Below are 20,655 nucleotides of genomic sequence, written 5' to 3'. Positions count from 1 at the left end.
AAGTGAGAGAGCGGCATGGACATGTATACACTACCAAACGTAAAATAGATAGCTAGTAGGAAGCAGCTGCAGAGCACAGCGAGATCAGCTCCATGCTTTGTGACCACCTAGAGGGGTGGGATAGGGAGGGTGGGAGGGAGGGAGACGCAAGAGGGAAGAGATATGGGAACATATGTATATGTATAACTGATTCACTTTATTATACAGCAGAAACTAACACACCATTGTAAAGCAATTATACTCTAATAAAGATGTTAAAAAAAAGATTTTATCAGTGGTTTGCTTCTATTGACTAGAAACATTTTTTTTTTAAATCGGCAGAAACTAAAAGTCCTCTGCCTAACTTTCGGGGTGCTCCATCATCCAATACCACTGTATTTATCCAATCCTGTGTCCCTCCCTCCCTCACTGTTCACCCTCTGTTCTGGACGGCCTACTCGGATGCAATCAAAATGTACCTCCTCCACTGTCTGTGCCTTCACTCTCATTCTTGTTCTTTACCCTTAACAGGAATGTTCTCCTTTTTCCATGCACTTCTTCATAGTCTATTCATTTCCTAGGTCTACCTTCCCCTCTAAGAAGTCTTCTCTGGTATGTTCCTGTTCCCCCTTCTCTATGCCTGTCATTGTATCATTCAGATCTTAAGCAGGTCTCTAGTACCAACTTCACCTCTTCCTACTCTCTCTAATTCTATTCCAGGCCCACTGGCCTCCAGGCATACTCTTGCCTTGGTGTCTTTGCATATACTGTGCTCTCTACCTGAAAGGCTCTTTCCCCAGCAGTCTGTGTATTCATACCCTCACCACTTGCACATACTTTCTCCAACATCATGTGTCCTAACCACCCTATTTTACATTGCAAGCCATTTCCTAGATTCTCTGCTCCCTTTTCCTGCTTTAATTTTTTTTCCAAAGCACTGGTCTGTCAGGAGGGCAGGGATTTTTGTCTGTTGTATCCCCAGGTCCTAGAATAGTATCTGGCACATAGTAAGTACTCTAAATATCTGCTGAATAAATTAAATAAAATTATTGAATCCTAGCTATATTCTAAGTGCATGATAAGCACAATAAATTAAATGACTATTGAAATTTATGTTCTAAGTGCCTGATATGTATTTCCTTGTTTAATCCTCACAACATCCTATGAGAAAGGTTCTATTAGCATCCCATTTTAACAGATGGAGAAAATGTAACAGACAGATCAAGTGAATTAATTACAGTTAAGCAACTAGTGTCAGTTGAAACAACAGTTCTCCAAACTGCTGCTGTATGCATTGTTGAAGAATGTCTTCAAAAACAACCCAGTTTATTTTGTCATTATCATCTAAGTCAGACCTTCTCCCAACCACCTCTCCTTTCACAAATGAGAAAATGACAGTCTTTTGCACCTCATATGTCTTTTAACTTTCCCCAAATGCTCTTATATCCATTCTACCCTTACCACAAACTACTGACCAGTTACTGTAAAGAGTAAATTTATGTATGGTATACATGTCTTTCTAAAAAAGAATGTGAGGCAACTAGCTTTAGATATTATTTTCTTCTTATAATAAGAAGTGGGGGGAGGAAAGAGATGGAGGAAGAGGAAATGAGGAATGGCGAGGAGGAGTGGAGAAAAAGAAGAAGAAAGGAAAAAAAGAAAAAAGAATAAGGCCTACACTATCACAATTACCAATCAACATTAGGGGAAAGAAACAGAATCCAAGGCTTGGCTCTGATGTCTTTCTCAAAGTTATTAGTTAAGAAAAGCATCCTAAATTGTCTGGAACATGAAAATAAGTCTATACTAAGTCTAGCTACTTAAAAGTAAAAAGATATAAAAAATATGAATTGCAGGCACCTAGAAACTCCAGGACTGTGTGCTCCACAGAGCCTGGCCCAGGGTCATGGTCCATAGGATGGGATGGGGGTGCGGCATAAAGCCGCAGAAGTTTTAAGTCGAAACAATAATAACAATAGAGGCTAAATGAGCTGATCTGGACCATACACACTGGTGTGGTCATATCAGATTTTATAGCCAATAGCAGTTCTAAGTGTTTGGTGCTTCTACTATACTGCTTGTTAAATATCTTGAAAATCATCCCTGAAGCTAACATTTATTAAAGTGCTTAATAAACACCAGGCACTATGTAAAGACCTTTCATCCCCAAATCACAAGAATGGCAAGTAATATCCCCAAGGTCACATAGCAAACTAAGTGGTAGAGCTGGATACATACCCAGGCCATCTAGCTCCATAGTTTGTACACTCAACCACTATTTTACTGCTTACCCCAAAACAAAAAACAAAGAAAATCTAGTTCTGCAGTGTTTAAACAGATAACAGCATACTGTTCGATAAACCTGAGCATTTTTGTAACTATATATTTATCCAAAAGATTGAAACCATTCTTTCATCTTAACAACGGTTTTTGCCCTTTAAGTAATCTCAAACAAACTCCTAGGAGGCATGAGTTTTATGTTATTTATCTTTCTATCTCCAGCACAGTGTCTGTAACATAATAGAAGTTTGATAAATGTTTACGGAGTAAATGAGTGGATGAGAGAACAAATGAATGGAGTGACTGGAAGTTTATTTTTACATCTTATCTAAAAAAACAGCACTTTCCAAGGACACAAGACACCTTGGCTATAAATGCAGGCTTAGACAAATTATGTATTAGTTATTAAGTGTAGCCAGCTAAAAGTTTTCAGATTGGAAGTTAAAATAGTAAAAAGCAAAACAAAACAAACCCCCCAAAAACACCATGTTAAATAAGAGTATATAAAAAAAACCTTAAACAGCTCAGCCTCCCTTTCCAACATAAAGTAGGAAATTAAGTTGTGGAAGGAAAAGTTTTAATCTATTCAAGTATATAATCAACTTGATTTTGTAATCTTGATCTCATGTTTTTTTGTTTTTGTTTTTGTTTTCAAAGCACAAGGCCCACTGAATTCAGAAATGCAGGTGTGTTACTCCTAAACATGGGTATGTATGATCTGGTCACGTTTATTAAAGGGAAATGACAATTTGAATGATTGGTCTTTATATGTTAAATGTTAATATTTTTATTATTCACAATCTACTTTATCTTAATCATGTTTATTCTTCCTTAAATGCCAACTTCATAATATATTTAAATTATATAAATTATAATTTATATTTATTATTTAAATTATAAATATATAAGGGCTACTAAATAGAAAACTAAAAAAGAATCTCCAGAATATTTTTCTGAAAATTAAAACAGTTGAACCCTCCTACTCCCAACTAGCCCATCCATACACCTATTCATATCAAGTTTTACATAGCTAAATTAAAACACTACAGTAAAATTTCCCTATCCTTAAAAGGGATGATCTAAAACTAACCAAAAAAAGAGGGTTTTTCTGCTTTCTTCCCTTTCTCACTCTCAAAAGAATGTCTGCCTACCAAAAACCAGAATGAGACTTTCGTTTTAATTTCAACTAAGACAAATGTTAGAGTATTAGTACTCATCAACAGGAAGCAAAATTACTCATCCATTCCACTGAGATATCTAAGACTAGAAGACTCAACATATTTTCTCCCTTCTTAAAGGATCCTATGTGATGGGATTAAATTTCACAAATTCCAAAATACATTTACGATACAGGATTTTAAAATTTAATCCCTTTGCTATTCACTTTAGTTTTAAACAGCTTGTTTATCTTCTTCCTGCTAGCACAAAATGTGGTGCAGAAATGGAAACCAGATTTCTTTATGTAGTGAATTTCATGTGGTTTCCACATTTCTCCTGGCAGTCGTTTCCCAGCAGACATTCATCTAAAAAATTCTTCCTTGAGTGATTTTTAAGTAAGATGGCATCTGTAGCATTTTGTGGCACATTCTAAGCACACTCTCAAATGCACTACAAATGCACTACAAATGGCCTGTGCATTATAGCATTCTGCATTGCAGTTTACATTTAAAGTCTTTGTAAAGGTAAATAAAGATGTTAAAAATGTAATTAGGAAGGTGATTTTGGGTGGCCCTGATTCTTACTTAAGAAGGAATCTCCTTTCTTTGACTCTTCACGTTCAGGAAGATCTCAGATTGATCAATATATGTTTATTAACCTGATTCCATTTGGGAAGCCATTGTGCAGCACATAGCAACTACAGGTGTGGCCCCTGCCCTCAAAAAGTTTATAATCAAGTGAAAAAGATGAGACATAAATGCCAGAACAAGTCAAGCAACAGTTTGAGAAGAATCAGCAGAGCACAAACAGCAAATGGATGAATGAATGGAATGGACAATGGGGTCTATAAGGCTATCTGGAAATACCTGATATGCAATATTCTCTGGAGCCATGAGAAAGCCGATTTAAAGCAAAACGGTATGGGGAATTTTCTGGCAGTCCAGTGGTTAGGACTCTGCACTTTCACTTCCGTGGCCCAGGTTCAATCCCTGGTCAGGGAACTGAGATCCTGCAAGCTGTGAGGTGAGGCCAAAAAATTAAAAATCACTGCCTCTGGGCTTCCCTGGTGGCGCAGTGGTTGAGAGTCCGCCTGCCGATGCAGGGGAACACGGGTTTGTGCCCCAGTCCGGGAGGATCCCACATGCCGCGGAGTGGCTGGGCCCGTGAGCCATGGTCCCTGAGCCTGAGCGTCCGGAGCCTGTGCTCCGCAACGGGAGAGGCCACAACAGTGAGAGGCCCGTGTACCACAAAAAAAAAAAAAAAATCACTGCCTCTGAAGATTATTTTAAAGGCCACAAGGAAGTATAAAAACAATTTAGTTTAGTTTTGGAGCTATTTGTTTTTAAGCAATGCATACATAGGATTAAATTTATCTGATTGAAAATTCAAGGAGAAAAAACAAAATCTCATTAAACGGTCTAATACATATTTTTACTCGTAGCTCAATTCCAACTCTGTTTCCTAAAGAAGAATCAGGAAGAACTGTGGCTGGAGCGGGGAGGGAAGAGCTACAGAAAGTCTCACACTGAGCAGAGGAGGGGCAGAGAGGGAAGACAGAACAGTAGGAAAGAGGAGGAGAAGAAAGGAACAAAAGTTAATAATAAGCCTATTCTCCTGAATGCCCTTTGATCACTTTGGTAGAGATACAGTATGGTACAATAACACATACCACTGCCTTCTGACACAATAACTAGTTTAACTAATATTCTCAGATCTTCCTCTCCTTAGACATTCAGCAACACCACAAAAGTTACCAAGGGTGGAAATGGTATCTGCTAAAGCGCCACAACCACCGGCCCCAAGACAGTGCTGTGACAATTCTCCAAGCTGTTGCTATATGAATTGTTGAAAAAGTCTTCAAAAACATCCCAATTTATTTTGTCATATTATCTAAATCAGACCTGCTCCCAAGCACCCCCTCCCAACCACCTCTCATTTGACAAATGAGAAAATGGCAGAGCTGAGCTAGAATCAGTCAATTTTGGTACTCCTTCTCTTATACCTCAGTTGTATCCAAGAAAGCAAAGGTTTAAATTAACTTCAAAGAAGGGGAATTTGTACAAGAAAGATGAAATTTTGAAATCAAATACAATTAATTTAATCTCTATGAATACTACATCACCAAAAATCTTCTGCTCTAGGCACTGAGCAACTTGGCTATAGTTGGCTATAGTAGTTTCGCTATAAATGTTAATTTGAAACTTCTATTGATGTAGGTAAGCAAAGAGAACTGTATTATGGAAATCTTACAAAGAACAGTTTTTAACAGGGTCTTTCCAAACAGTTTCCATCAGTATGCACATACACAAAAAACTCACTAAAATTCTCCTATACTTAATGTGAAGGAAATATGTACCATGGGAATGATAGTTTTTAAGTGGGGAATTTGGGGAATTCCCTGGCAGTCCAGTGGTTAGGACTCCGTGCTTCTACTGCAGGGGTACGGGCTCGATCCCTGGTCAGGAACTAAGATCCTGCAAGCTGCATAGCCAAGCCAAAAAAAAAAAAAGTGGGGAATTTAATACATTCAGAAAACACTGCATATACATACAACAGACAAATGCACTGAAAATGATACAGTATAAGAATGCAACAGAAGTGGCATTCATCTAAATGAATCTGAATATACAAAATACTGTCAAAGCAAAATAAAATTAAACAATAATAAAATGAAGTTAGAATTGACTTTAACAAATTGGATCCAACCTAATTGCTCATAACCAGTATGAGCATTATTGGGGGACTAACACCAATTATTTTACGATCTGAAGGCAAAGGTGGAACTAAAATTAAGATTGATTTAGAAAACAGGCAGGGCAAAATTTACTGGAAAATAAACTCCCATTAGCTTTCTTGTCCTTTTTAATGGTTAAAAAAATGAGGGAGTCAACTTTCTAAAAATTAACCAATTGAAATGTACTGAAAATTTCATGGACTGAAATCATGAAATAAGAAGGGTAAGTATAACTATCTTCACACTGGCTTCACTACTGGCAGAAGGCACTTACTTTTAGAAAAATCAAAAGATTCCTCTTATACAGCTTATTCTGGTTCTTGTTTTCTCTGTTTAGAAAACTTGAAGGAAAAAAAAAAAAAGAACTTTAAGTTCCTTTCGTTCTTTGATGAGCTTCTCAGTAATAATTTCATGAGGCCCCGAAAATGCAGAGTGAACTCTAAGCATCATCTCCAGTGAGTTGATGCACACACTGGGCCGGACAGCACCTGAGGCTACCCTCAAACACTTTCAGTGGAGTCCAGATCCCTTGAAGAAGACAAACTATTTAAAAAACTACTAGTTCCCCAACAAAACAAGCCAATATTTCAAAAGCAATCATAATCCATTCTAGCCAATAAAACCCAAGACTAGTTCTTTCTTGAAAAGACTAAGGTGAAATGGAAATGCAGCAGCACGCACTCGAGGAAAACAGTTTGTTACAAGGCAGGAGGTTGGGAGTAAACTGTTCCCAAACAAAACCAAACCAATACTACACAAAGTGTGCGTGCAGATTTTAAGTGCAGTCAGTGATAGCTCCACCTGTAGAGGAATCAATCCCCTTAAAATGTTGCATTTGCAAAATTACAAAGGCATTTACTACCTAATTTTCACTTGTTAACCTTCAACTGGTGCTATAAAGCTCTGGCAGGCACAATTTTTTTAAAAAAGAATGAAATGTGCACACACTAAAACTAACGTCTAAGATTACAAAAAACATTCACATGCTTTAGCTTTTAAAAAGGGAAAAGAATTGATTTTGATGTTGGTAATTCTCATATAGAGATCTGGTTTAGTTTAAAAGTATATATAGATATAGATATATAAAAATATTTATAAATTATATAAATATTTACAAAGTATATATACACACATATACATAGATGCACTTACACATGTTTATGCATGTGTAAACACATGTGTTTTAATATATACATGCAAAACTATAATAAAAGCAGATACACTCAAAGGAGAGGAAGGTCATTACTGACTTTTCAAAGAGATTCTCCAAAAGGTTATCTTAAGGAGCCTCTCCCACTACAGTGTTTTTTAAAATCCCTGTTGTCTTTCTTTCAGAATCAAGTATTTTCTTCTATTTTTACTTGTTTTACACACAGATGATTTATTTACCCAATGAGATTACAAACACCTTGAGGAAAATAACACTTTCTTCCTGAACAGTACTTGCTGCTGCTTGTGCTTTGGAGTCACAGGACCTGGTTTTGAATAGAGGATCAGTAACTGAATCAAGGTGGGGGCCTGCCTGTGCCCTCCCAGCAGTACCTAAGCTGCATGAGGCCCTCCTCTGCGCCAGGCCCTGATCCAAGCTTTTCTCACACATTACCCCTTTTAGTCCTCAGAGAAACCCTATTTTACAGATGAGGAAAATGGAGCTCAGAATACTGTAGTTAAAGATTGCCAAGGTCACCAAATAATGAGTTGTGAAGACAGGATTCAAACCCACGCCCTCCAGCTCCAAAACCCTCATGCTGCACTGCCTCCTGCTTCCACTTCATCTGCAGCCTTGGAGAAATCCTACCTTTCGGGGTTGTTGGATTAAATTATATCACATGTGAAAAACTAGCATGGAGGCCTGGTATAAAATAAGTCTCAAAAAAATATTAAAAAGAAACAAAACAAACCTTTAAAAATGGAAAACAGTACACTTTCCTTTCTCTACAACTTTTGCACTGTAGTCCTGGGAGTCAATGAAGTTACATAATCTGATTTTGCATGGCAAATTGAAGCAACTTTTGGTTAATATGCAAATAAGTGCTTTCATAAAGATATGTGATTAATAGTCACTTGCAACGTGGAAATAACCTTTTAACATGAACTAATTTATACCCCAAGTGCTTTCATTTGTCTATAAAAGTAAAGCAAATTCTCATGGTGGCATGAATAGAAGTATTTTAATATGATCTCATATATCCCTTAAATAAATTCTCTGGAGAATGAACAGAATTGGGAAGCCAGTTAAGGTAACAATAATATTCTCAACTGAACAGATTTATGTCGGATTTAACCCTTTTAGCAATTCATATAATTTGTGTTTCCCTTCTGAATATACCAAAAGATCATAAATCCTAAAATTAAGATACTGTGCCATGTATTATGCAGGTATGTGTGTCATCACTTAAAGACTTGGAGCTTCTGTAACAATCTACTGCATAATTGCAGGTATTTTGGATAAAGCAGAAAGCTCTCTTCACACACATATTTCCTTGTAGCCAATATGCTTCACTTGCACCCCTAGCCACAGAAAGGATACTTTTTCTACCCCTGCAAAAATGCGCTTTCTGAGTCTTTATGTGATGCACATGCAGATTTTCTTTCCCTTTTTGAAACCACGCATGCTTGTTTCTGAGTCGTACTAAGGAAATAAACTATTGGTGATGCCAAAAGACATCAGGAGTCAATATTCTAAAATTGTCAGTGACCCGAGTACGCCATATTTCTCTTGTCCAAGTGAGCCAATACTCATTTTAAAGTCTGATTATAACGTGGAATTCAATAAGAGTCCATAGCACATAGCATTCAGATGATGCTCGTCAGCTTTTGGGGGCTGAAGCAGGCAGCAGACTGCATTCCTAGTACGCTCTCACTTAAAATCCGCCTGAAAAGGCCAGCACCAATTTTCCAACCCCTTTATCTTGCTTCCCCCTAAAGATTTCAAGACAGTACTTCAAATTTTACTGGAGTCATAAATTATATATTTACCTTCATGCAACTGGTTTTCAATAGAGCCAGAGTTTGTAAGGTTTGTCTGCCGGATGTATTATGTTACTGGAATATAGAAATGGCTGCTGTGCACGCCAGTGGTTAGTAAAACTCAAAGACGTAATATTATCTTTCTCAATTGATTTGAGGAAAGAATGTTCATAAAATATATACTGCTTTTGGTTAGGGGCTGATTTCTAAATAAACAGACTCAGCAATGGAAATTCTAGAGACGGGCAAAACAAAACATGCATTAGTAAATGTACGTTTTAAAATCAACTCTCTCACAATCTTTGCCTTTGTGCAAGCTTTTTGAAGATTGTAAAATCAGTTGCATTAAGCTTATGATTTATAGCTGTTCTAATTTAACTTCTTTTTCAATTGTTGAAAGAAAATCTGTTAACTCTTCTGGACTATTTCTCCTCTATTTTACAGCCTCTGATGTTGCATCTCTGGCTAAGAAGGCACTTCACTGCAGTGATCTGAAGGCAGCCATTTGTTTGAGTCAGGGAAGGAGAGAAAAGGGGAAAGTTTTGCTACAACAAATCTCCCAGTCCTTTCGGGCCCTGACAAAATAGGAAATGCTGGCAATTAGAAAACAGCATTGCCTCCAATTGAAATTAAAAAAAAAAAAAAGTGCTAATCCACACAACATAAAGCCAAACTAAGTGGGGCTATCTTCCCTAATTTGCAATGAACTGGGGTCAACTAGATTTTTATCTCAAATACAAACTGGGAAAGAGAAAACAACAAGAGAGGAAACACTACATCTTGGTTAGATCCTGCTTTTCACACAAGATGGTATGACCGATAGTTACACAGGATGCATCCAGAAGATTAGAAGGCCAAAAATAAGCAAGGAAATATGGCTGGCCCAATGTTCACAACTATTTCTAAAAGAACAGTGCAATCTGATACATAACTGCAGTACACATATATAAATGTTAAAATTGTACCATGTTTTCCATTTAAGATAAAAAATAAGACAGCTTTAATTCTTGAATTATTATCATGACAAATGTTTGATCAGAAAACACATGCATACTATGTAGCTTTTACACATTCTTTGATAGTTTACTAAATGGCCTACTTTAGACTAGTTAAAGAAAGTATAAAGACACCATTCCTACCTTCAATTAACATATTCTATTTGGGGGAAAAAATCCAAATATGTGAAATAACAACAACATTTCAGTATAAAACTAAAAGAAGGCAGCAGATAATTGACAAGTTATTAACAGTAAATGTAAGTGCTATACAAATTCAGTAGAGGAAAAAATTTATCTGTGTAGGCTGACAATATGCTTCTGAGCACAGGCCTTTGACTTAGAAAAATTTGAGCTCTTCTATTTACTGTAATTCCACAAAGCAATATGCTTAACCTCTCTGAGCCTCAATTTCACCATCAATAAAATGGGAATGATGGTAATATTTACCCCATAAGGTTATTATAAGAAATGGATACATTGTATATGAAAGGATTTGGGCATCTATAAAGAAGCTATAAAATGACCATTGAGAAGGTGGTAAAAGAAATCACATCAAACTGTTACCATTAATTTGAAAAAGCAGAGAGGGTCAGGATGTTGGAGGGAAAGATTATTAACTTTTTCTTCACATACTTTCTATTGTTTGAACTTTTATAATGTTCATGCACTAATCTTGTAACAAAAAAATTAAAGCTATATAAATACTATCTGAAGTATGCATACTTGGATGTCACAAAATATTCTAACTGTAAACACTAGTAACGTTGTTCCTTTAAAAATACATAGAAACGAGACTCAGTCCTGGTTTCAATTTGAGAATTTCTATAATTATAAAAATTTGCCAAGCTTGAGAATGATAACCAACTGAAACAGTGTTTTCTATCCATGACATTTTCAAAAAGAGCAAATTCTGTAGTCACCCAAAACCATCCATTGATTCAAACAATCACTTCGGTCAATACATTTTGAAATAATCAAGGTAAATAACATTAGTTCTCAAAGGCAAGCCTTTGTCATGTCAAACTTTGCTTTTTAGAGCCCATCACATTTTAGATATTTAACTGGTAACTTTACAGACACAGAAAAGTCCTTAGGCCATTTTCCAAGTGGATGCCAAGGGCTTTCCATAAAGGCATGGCAGACTTTTTAGATTGAACTTGATCACAGATTAGCATTCCTAACATTAGAAGTAAGTGTGAGCTCTTTGAGGGCAGGAATCATATCTTTTTCACCTTAATGTTCGTCCCTGGCCTTGTGACTAGCACATGAGCAGGCAAGAATAAATATTTGTTGAACTATTTGGAAGAAAGATAACTCTAAAACATTTTCCTCACTTGGAAGCCCAATGAGATGGGCATATATGCTAAGGGGAACACAACCTTTACAGTTGTTTCTGTAAGAAAATCATTTAAAATGCTTCAAAAGCAGTAAAGGTAAGTATAAAATTGAGTTCCTTGAATAAAATGTCATAAAAACACCTATTTGAGAAACAGATCTCTCCTATATTTGAAAAAGTATAGATGTGTGAACTAAGATGAAATCATGGAGCAGGCTGATCAGAATCACCTTTCATCTGCCTTACAAAAACTCCCAAGGCATGTTTCATCAATATAAATAGAAGAGGGCAGAGGAAAGGCTTTCACTTTTGTGGCAGGAACAAGCCCACACCTGGAATGCTGGATTCCTGGCTGACTATTGTCCCACTGGCTCATGGCTCCTCTATGATGATTCCTGAATAAACATATAGATACTCAAAAAAGACAGAGTTGGTATCCACATGTAATAAGACTATTAGGTAGTATATAGTCACACTTGCATATTTCCAGTATTATGTAATAGTGTAAAGCAGTGACAGGGAAAAAAGGAGTTGAGGCACACTGGGCTTGCTCAACCACTATGGAACAGGCCCTGAAAACACAAGTATGGAGGCAGAAGTACAGTGATATCAGGTAATTCTTCTGAATTTCCATTTATGATTTAAATATCTCTATGAATGACATACCTAATGCTAATCTCTTAGTTCCATCCTAAACTGCTGGATAATTCATTTTTATCTTATTTAATCTTCCTCCCCAGGTGAGCAGGGCTTATAATAACCTTTGAACACTTTAATGGTATGTTAATTCAAGAGAAGACATTTAATGAAAAGTAAATGCTTTAAGACACTTCTTACTTGAAGCCTTTTGAAATATTCAACCCAACACATTTTAAAGAGAGAGATTTTTCTGCTTCTAAAAAGTATTGCAGAAGGTCAGTAGAAATGAATTGCTTTGGCTGTAATTCTTTAAAGAATTCTAAGTTTCTTAGTTTGGCTACTCAAATTAAATTTGGAAGCTACCTAGAAATTTTTTCACATTTTGATCTCTAGAAGGGCTATTAATCAAGCTCTCGTTTGAGGCAACTCGAACGTCAGTCAGAATACTATTGAGGGGAAGTCAGAGAGCTGTATAATCAGAATACGCAACAGTATATATAATTGAAAACATCACCAAAAGAAGAAAAGTAGATGCCAGCAGACTGGCATCTATGTTATAACATGTTGTCAAGCAGTGCTTGGCAAATTTCAACAGATTTAATTAACCAGCGATGAAACTAAGCAGTAGAATACCATTAAAACAAAAGTATTAACACAGAATCAGGAATTACCAGTGAAAAACGGTGCTGCACCTAGTAGCATGGATCTACCAGAGGCAATTTGGTAGGAGACCAGAGTCATTATTTCATAGTGGAGGCTTGAAATCAAAACTTTTAAGTTTCTTTAGGTCAAGCTATAGCACAGCATTCAGAGAGCCAGCCAAAATAGCTGAGGAAGGCCACATGTGGAACTAATTACTCATGGAGAGGCCATGACAAAGAACATTTCTCCAGACTTTTCATGGGGGCTTCACTTTCAGGAAGTTGCTATAATTACTGTTCAAGTCTAGATCAGCCTGCAAGCCGCTGACAGATCCAACAGACAGGAGGAGGAGGGAAAGAGAGAGAGAGAGAGAGAGAGAGAGAGAGAGAGAGAGAGAGAGAGAGAGAGAGGGATTGAGAGAGAGAGAGAGAGAAAAAAAAAAAAGAACTTATCTGCCCTTTCTGAAGAGTGAATTACCAGAAAATAAAGTACCACAGGAAAGCTCAAAAAAGGTTTCCAAATGAGCTCTGGCTTCCAGAGTTCAACTTTCTGTTTACTTTTTTATCTACCCTCTATCTTCAAATTACTTTTCTAGCCTGGATCGGACAGCAAATTTGTACTTCTACACTAACTCACTTTCAGTTGGCCACAGCAGAACTGTACATCTCGACTCTTTTTTTTCAGCTTTTCCATACTGGGGCCCACTTCCTGCCCAGTTGAGGAAAAAAATCTGGCCTGAAGATGAAATGACTGCTTAACATTACACTAAAACATCTGGTACCATTTTATGCACAGACCCATGTCTGAGAGCAGGCGATTCTAGCGGTCTCTCCAGCGGCACAGCGCATACCCAAACCTCCCCAGGGTGACATCATCCCATATATGGACTCTCCAGCCCAGCCCTCCCCCTTTTCCTGGTCCTAAATTCATTGCCAGTTCCCCAGTCTGCAGCAAATGTGCCACGTCAAGACTGGAAATCACAGCCCTTGAGTCTCAGTCGGGGCAGCAGAATTCAGGGGGGGAAGCCGAATGCAACCCCTTTTTCCCAAAGACCGGAGAGGATTTTAAGTACATAGATGGAAGCTTCTGGAGATCCTGCTCCGTCGCCCCAGTGTTCAGACTACCTGTTCAGGACAATGCCGTTGTACAGTAGTCTGCACATTGGTTAGACTGGGCAAGGGAGAGCAACGCCATGGACAGCTGGGGACAAAAGTTGCTGTTTCCGAGGAGAAGACATTTGTTTGCCCGTTTTTTGAATCTCATATCCAGTGTTTTTCTTCACAGGTTTTGCACAGTAGGGACCAGGAAGCCCTCGGGACACTGCCGAGAAAGGACTGCTCGAGGGAAGACCTGTGGGTAAGGCCTTCTTGACTGCTCACCTGGGCTATGACCAGGAGAGCCTAGGTGGGGAGCCAATGATTTGCTTTCACATGTGAGAGAAACTGAGGTATCTGCATGACAGATAGGTCTGCATTTAAATTTAAAAGAGCAACAATGTGTGGTACATAGTGATTTACTAGATGTTATTCAATTTCTGAAGAGTTTAACTATTTCCTTAAGTTTAAAGGTTTTCCCACTTCAAAATGAAATATGAAACACACCCCGAACACTTAAGAATAATTTAATGAGGCTGGTTTTGAATTGTTGAAATTGATAATCCAGAGACCTAAAAACTTATTCGAATGAGGGCTGTAGTATAACTTTTAGCATCCCAGGATTGAATCCATTTTGCCCCAAAGTAAAGAATACTTGCTATTATTAAAATGCTATATGAATAGTGCTTTTCTTAAATTTTATATAATATAAACATCAGAAATAATAGTATCTAACAATAAAAGAAGAGGCTGCCAAGTTTTTGCCTACCAGACAATGCAGATGGGACTGATCCAGAAAAGAGCACCAACCCAGAACTTATTGAGTCAGCAACCAAATAAATCGGAGAATAAAAACCTCTATGTTCAGATATCACAATATATATCTCTGTATTGCATTTTTTTAAAAATCCAAGAATGGTTGATAACTGCTGGTCAGCTGAGCCCTCGTGGCTATATTTTACAAGGCTTCTACTTCTCTGAGCACTTAAAATGATAAGGTACTTTGTCTAGAAACCCACTGATAAAAAAGGAATTTGTAAATGAAAGCAAAGTTTTCTTTGGTCAGTTTCCAGCTGTCCTGGGGGTGAAGGAGGGTGGGAGAGGGGGAGGAAGGTGGGAGGGAGGAAAACCCTCAAGCTGAATGAAATCCCAATAGAGAGAATAATAGAGAAAGTCTGGGTTGCAATATGATCCATGCTGAACTTTAGAGATGCGTTCCTTAAAGAACGTTCTGGAAAAAAATGTTACTGCCTCAACCCCCATTTATATCTACCCCCAAACAATTCTATATAATGAAAACATCTGTTCTTTAGGCTTTTGTGTGAATCTAACCCCTTTTGTCCTCCTTTAAATTCTGTAAAGTTACATTGGTTCCTCAACAAATCCTTTTCTAAATCATACATTTTGCAACAATTCAAACATTGTCACAAGTTCTCTTTGGCAAAACGTTTTATTACCAAAGATTCCCCAGTTATCTTTGGTCAAGACAATTTATTTTAAAAATTACCCCTTTGATCATTCCAAAACTGGTACAAAAGTTTTCTCTTTTATTCATGGTTTTTAGTTAAAATATAAAAAGCAAGGATTTATTTTAGCTATTTTCTCCAGTTAGATGATACAGTGTCATCCTTTTTTTTTTTCTTCTATTGTATCTTGGAGGCTTCCAGATTAATTATTTTTAATAAAACAAATAAGATTTTAAAAACTCTATATAGTTTTTTTTACATAGGAAAATTGGAAAAAAATCTATTAGGTAACTTTATGGGAGCTTATTTTTTTAAGAAATATATTTTTACTAATTGATATAGTTACTAAAGAAGATAGCTACAAGGTACTTTGGCAATATTTAAGATTTTTCAACTTTGGGGGTTTTGTTTGTTTTTTTACTCCATAGAAATAACTGAATTTCCTAACTTGCTTTAATTTCATGTTTATTTAATTTAAATGTCTTTCTTCATATTAAGTGGTCTTTTTGTTTTAATGAAACAAGCCCCCACTGGTTCCTCACCTATTTTCTCCCTCAGGATTACTTTTAGTCTGGAGACAGAGGGGACCCGATGGTGTCCTTGGCATAAGTACAGGAGTAGGAACATAAGAATTAATTTGCAAAAGGGATAGCCGAGGAGCCCCTGCACGTGCTCAGTGAGTTCTGGCAACCCATTTTTAATGCAAACTTTTAACAAATGGGAAGGAATAGTATGCCTTTTTAAATTCATGAACTAAGTTAAAAATCAAAAGTAAAAGCTCACTTTATAAACCACTGCTGACTGAAGGAAGGATGGTAGTTTATGCGCTGGTATACATACTAACATGTATACATACATATCGTAAAATAACCTTATCTATTTCCAGGGTAATTAGAATAATGTTTAACTTTCTTTTGATATTACTTTGTAAGGAAATATACAAATGTTTTAGGGATCATGGGATCTATTCCAGAGGAAACTAACCAACAATGAACAACTTCTACTAAAACTACCCCTGGATGTAATGGTAAGTGTAAGTATTAAAATTAAATATTGTACATCGTCAGAAAGAGAAAATTGCAAGGCCTGTCCAAACTGTACTTCATAGAAACTTAGTAGTTATTTTGCATTTTAGCGCATGGTGATTGATAAGTTAGACTAGGTACTGAGTTAAAAGGAAAATTTTTTCCGCTAAGAGAAGGAAATTCAGAGCCTTAGCTTCAACACCATCATTTCTTAATTGGAAAAGGATCAACATAAAACAGTTTATTTACATTTTCAACTCCCACTGCTTTTTTAAGCCATAGATCTCAAAACCAAAGAAAATTTATTTACAGTGGGACACAATTTCACACTGATCACTTTCTTGCAATTAGTTAATAGGTTTAATGTCCTTCCTGCTTGGTATTTGAGCTTTCGGCCAAGATAATGTGTTTATATTTTTTAAAAACCAAAATATACTATCTACTCCCACCTCTCACCCTACAGACCACCCAAGTTTTTCACTTTGTGGGAAAGAGTTCAGGCACAAAACTCCTAATGAAGGAATTTTCTCCCCCCCCCCTTTTTTCTTCCCCGGTTGAAGTCTTAAAGCTGTTATAGGACATAAAAAGAAAATACAACTTGGTAATGTAGAAGAGTTCACTCACCCACCAGAGTCCATCCTCACTAAAGAGAAGCCAAAGCTTTTGATTACTCTACAAGAGATTTGTTCTTTAAAAACAACCCATTTTCCTCTTCTCTGAGGAGACTATCCCACCCATCTCAATAATGTCTAAATAATAGCTAAGAGACCATCACTCATAAATCCCAGCTTAAAATAACTAGAAGTCAGGCTTTAACCTAAGAAAAGACAGGAAATTCCTGAGTAAAGATTGAAACTTTCTTACTTGGTTTCTTCTACCTTTTTAACCTCGGTGTGCTACAAATTATTTAAGTAGAAATATTTATCAATCTTTTGAAGATCTCTTATTAAGAATTTTTATCAGTTTTAATAAATAGAGATAAAGAAGTAAATTAAAGAAAATAATTAAATCTTAATTTTTAATTCCCTGACTTACTGTGACAGCCAGTTTTCTGGAGTTGCTTTGGTTTAATTTTGTTGTAGAAGACTTAGAATATGATTCTATTTTTGCATTTCTTTCTTAAGATAATAAACAAAAGACAAAAAGGAGGTGTAATAGCCATATTAAAAATTACATGGTATGATAATAATATAAATAGCTTTTTTATATTTTACTTAGTATATTAAGTGATAATGAATTAATATTTACTGTACAGTTTAGAAGATAGAAAAAAATCTTAAATGTTTTTTCAGTCTTCCATCAGGTTCAACATAACCAAAAAGTGTGCATATGACACATACTTACTAAAATTGTGTTTTTAAAATCTACTAGAAACATAAATTGTCCCAAAGTCTTATGAGTAGAATAAAATCATTTTTCAGCAAGATTTTTTTCCCCCTGAAAAACAGTTATGGTTTTTCAGGCTCAAATACTTTGGGTATTTTGGTTTAATAGAAGTGCTTCATATTAAAGGATAACATGAACTCACAAATATTTCTTTCTATTTTTTCAGGTTGCATGCATCATTCCTTTAATTGAGCAGAGTTAACTGGATCAAATTATTTATGGGAGAGAGAGGGAAAGCTATACAGAATTACAGTAATTTTAAATTTCCACCAATATACTCTTTGTAAGTGAATCACTCCATAAATATTTTCTGTTGCACTGAATGCAGCAACAATAACAAAATAGTTTCTTAAGGTATTTGTTTTTGCATACTCTAGCCTTGTAATTATTTAAACAGCAGCCAAGTTTAGTGATGTTTTTGATTCTGTCAAGAAAAAAAAATAAGTCCTCTACTCAGAAGTGATGACCAGAAACAGAATCTGACATTTATTTTTTGAAATTAAATAAATAAATGGGAAGTTACACTTATCAACTCTTTGTTAAAACTGTACCATATCTAATCACTGCATAAAAGTTCAGATGTGTAGAATACTGTCATTTTTTTCAGTCTCTAAAAACTATTTTGCTCTTCATAAACTTTCTATTTGCTATTTTCTCAGAATTTTACAATTAAAGGGAAATAACAAACTACTTGTTTTCCTTAAAATTCTTTGAAAAAATCCCTAAATACACATTCCTTGGACAATAAGGTTTTGTTTTGTTTTTAAAAATTCTATTTATTGGAATTTTGACTATCTGGATATTTTATTTTTTAAAGGGCAGGGAAATCTGTTAAATACTTCTACGGAAGTGAATTGATCATTTATATTAAAATAACCAGTAGAATTATTCTCAAGTCACCAGAATTAAATTTTCTAACTGTATATTTAACACCATTAATCCTTTCTTATATGAATTTTAAGGAAATTTTCCAAAGGGTCTGGTTTTACTTTTTAGATACGAAATGAAGTTTCCTTTTCTGTGTTTAAGGTACTATTTTGTAACTGCACTGCACTAACAGTGTCCAATACACATTGTGAGCATCACTGTGGGTAATAACTTTTTAGTTTATACCCTTTTGATTCATGGCACAGCCCTGTAGTTAATTAAGAGGAGGAAAACTTAAGCTCACAACTGCTTTTTATTTGGTTTTCAAATCCATACTTTAAAACTTTGCATTAAAAAAATATGAGAAATTTAAATAAGTTCCTGTTGCTTAATAAAATATTGACAAAAATACAACCCCTTGTCAAAATCCCACTAACAAAGCATCACATACTCGAATACATTAGGCTCATTACTTATTTTGCAAATGGCTGCCATTTCCATGTAAATGACAAGTTTCTTTTTCATGGGCAAGATTATGGTACTTACCTATTACAAGAAACATGTATAGTCTTTAACTTCAGTTTTAAAATATGCAGAGTTTTGTGAAGAAGTAAAACATCTGGTTCAATTACTCTGAACTCTGACTGCATGTGGGCCAGTAGTAATATGAACTGGATTTAAGAATAAACCTTGTGTTTAGTCTTTCTTGTTGTTGTTTTATCCTTAAAATTTCAATGTGAGTTTTCTGCTCTGTCAATTATCCATGTTAGCACATTTGGAATGAATGTATAAGTGTACTTTCTGAATAAAGTCAAAAGTCTAACTTGTTTTTAGTTCCATAATGTTTTAATGTTTAATTCTATTGTGTGTTTTTCTCCCTTTCCCCTGACCCTCCAAAATCACCAAATCTGGAAAACAGACTGATTGTATCTGCCCATGAGCAAAGGAAACCTGAAGGAACCAAGGGCCTGGCTGGACGGAGTTGTCATGTGTCTGCCTGTCTACACTTGCTGTGCAGAACATCCGCTCACCTGTACAGCAGGCACAGACAGGCAGTCACATGACAACCCAGCCTGAATGACAACCAGCCATTGAAAGAAAGCAGCCCTCACACCATAGCATCTACACCAAGAGCTACAACCAAAATGAGGGGCGCGGGGGCCTGGGGTTTTAATTTGTTGGTTTCTTAACTCTTATGTATTATTATTATTTTTGATTCAAATATTGAAACCCACCAAAAGTAAAGTGAGTGGTGCTTATGAAATATAATAAAACCCATTTCTGAAAATGTTCCTGTGCTTTCTATAGTTCTCTTTTCCTAATCGTTGTCAGTAAATTACTACCCTTGACATTTATTGTACACAGCTTTTGAGCAGCACCCCCAAAATGAATGTAACAAAACAATATAACCTCAGTCTGATGTTTGACAGAATAAGTGATTCTAACAATTCTACTCCAAAAACTAAGTTTAGTTTTCTATATCATCATGACTTTTTAAGACACAGAGAGGAAGAAAAGAAAAAGAGTGAAGAGATAATATTCCAGGGAATAATGTATTTTGAGTTAACAAACTCTGCCAGTTTGGGCCTGGGTAAAACACAGTGAAAAGAGTATTTATTTCCAACATAATTTTCAAATGTATTAAAATATTTGCCTCTCTTCTTTTGATATATACTAAGCTGAAATTGAAGCTTTGATATTTCCAAATGTCATGATGTACATGATTTATTACTGTTATTGTTAAATTAAGAAATTAAGAAGGAAGTACAGTTCTAAGGATGGAATTTACGGGGCCAATGCATTCACTTGGAATACATGCTCCCATTCACTGTAAACTTTCAAACTCTTAAAATGTTCAGGCAATTCAATTATTTTCAAAAAGAACAAGGAAAGCTATTAATGGATATGCAGTGTATAATTTTGCCATATCTTTTGAGGATATGTCAAAACTTCAGTTTATACACTGTGAACTAGAGTGAAATGATCAGGTTTGGCTTGTTTATATGAATATTTCAAATATTCAAGGGTAAAAAGTGGGGAGATGGGTAAAATTAAAAATTTGTCAACTTTGATTTGGTTCA

General features: G+C 35.9%; 1 protein-coding gene and 1 long non-coding RNA gene across 11 annotated transcripts in view; one reads left to right on the top strand and one right to left on the bottom strand.

The window, feature by feature from the left end:
- DNM3 (dynamin 3) overlaps positions 1 to 20,655 on the bottom strand; it is a 596,153-nt gene that overhangs the window by 263,110 nt on the left and 312,388 nt on the right. The window lies entirely within an intron of this gene.
- LOC308613152 lies at positions 13,919 to 19,844 on the top strand. The gene is made up of 3 exons (XR_014015223.1): positions 13,919 to 16,323; positions 17,874 to 17,990; positions 19,494 to 19,844. It is a non-coding gene; the product is annotated as an uncharacterized lncRNA (long non-coding RNA).

This window comes from Mesoplodon bidens (genome assembly GCF_964165515.1).
Source record: "Mesoplodon bidens genome assembly, chromosome: 2".
NCBI classification, from domain to species: Eukaryota; Metazoa; Chordata; class Mammalia; order Artiodactyla; family Ziphiidae; genus Mesoplodon; species Mesoplodon bidens.
Note: the sequence above shows the minus strand (reverse complement) of the source record. Positions and strands in the feature narration are given on the sequence as shown.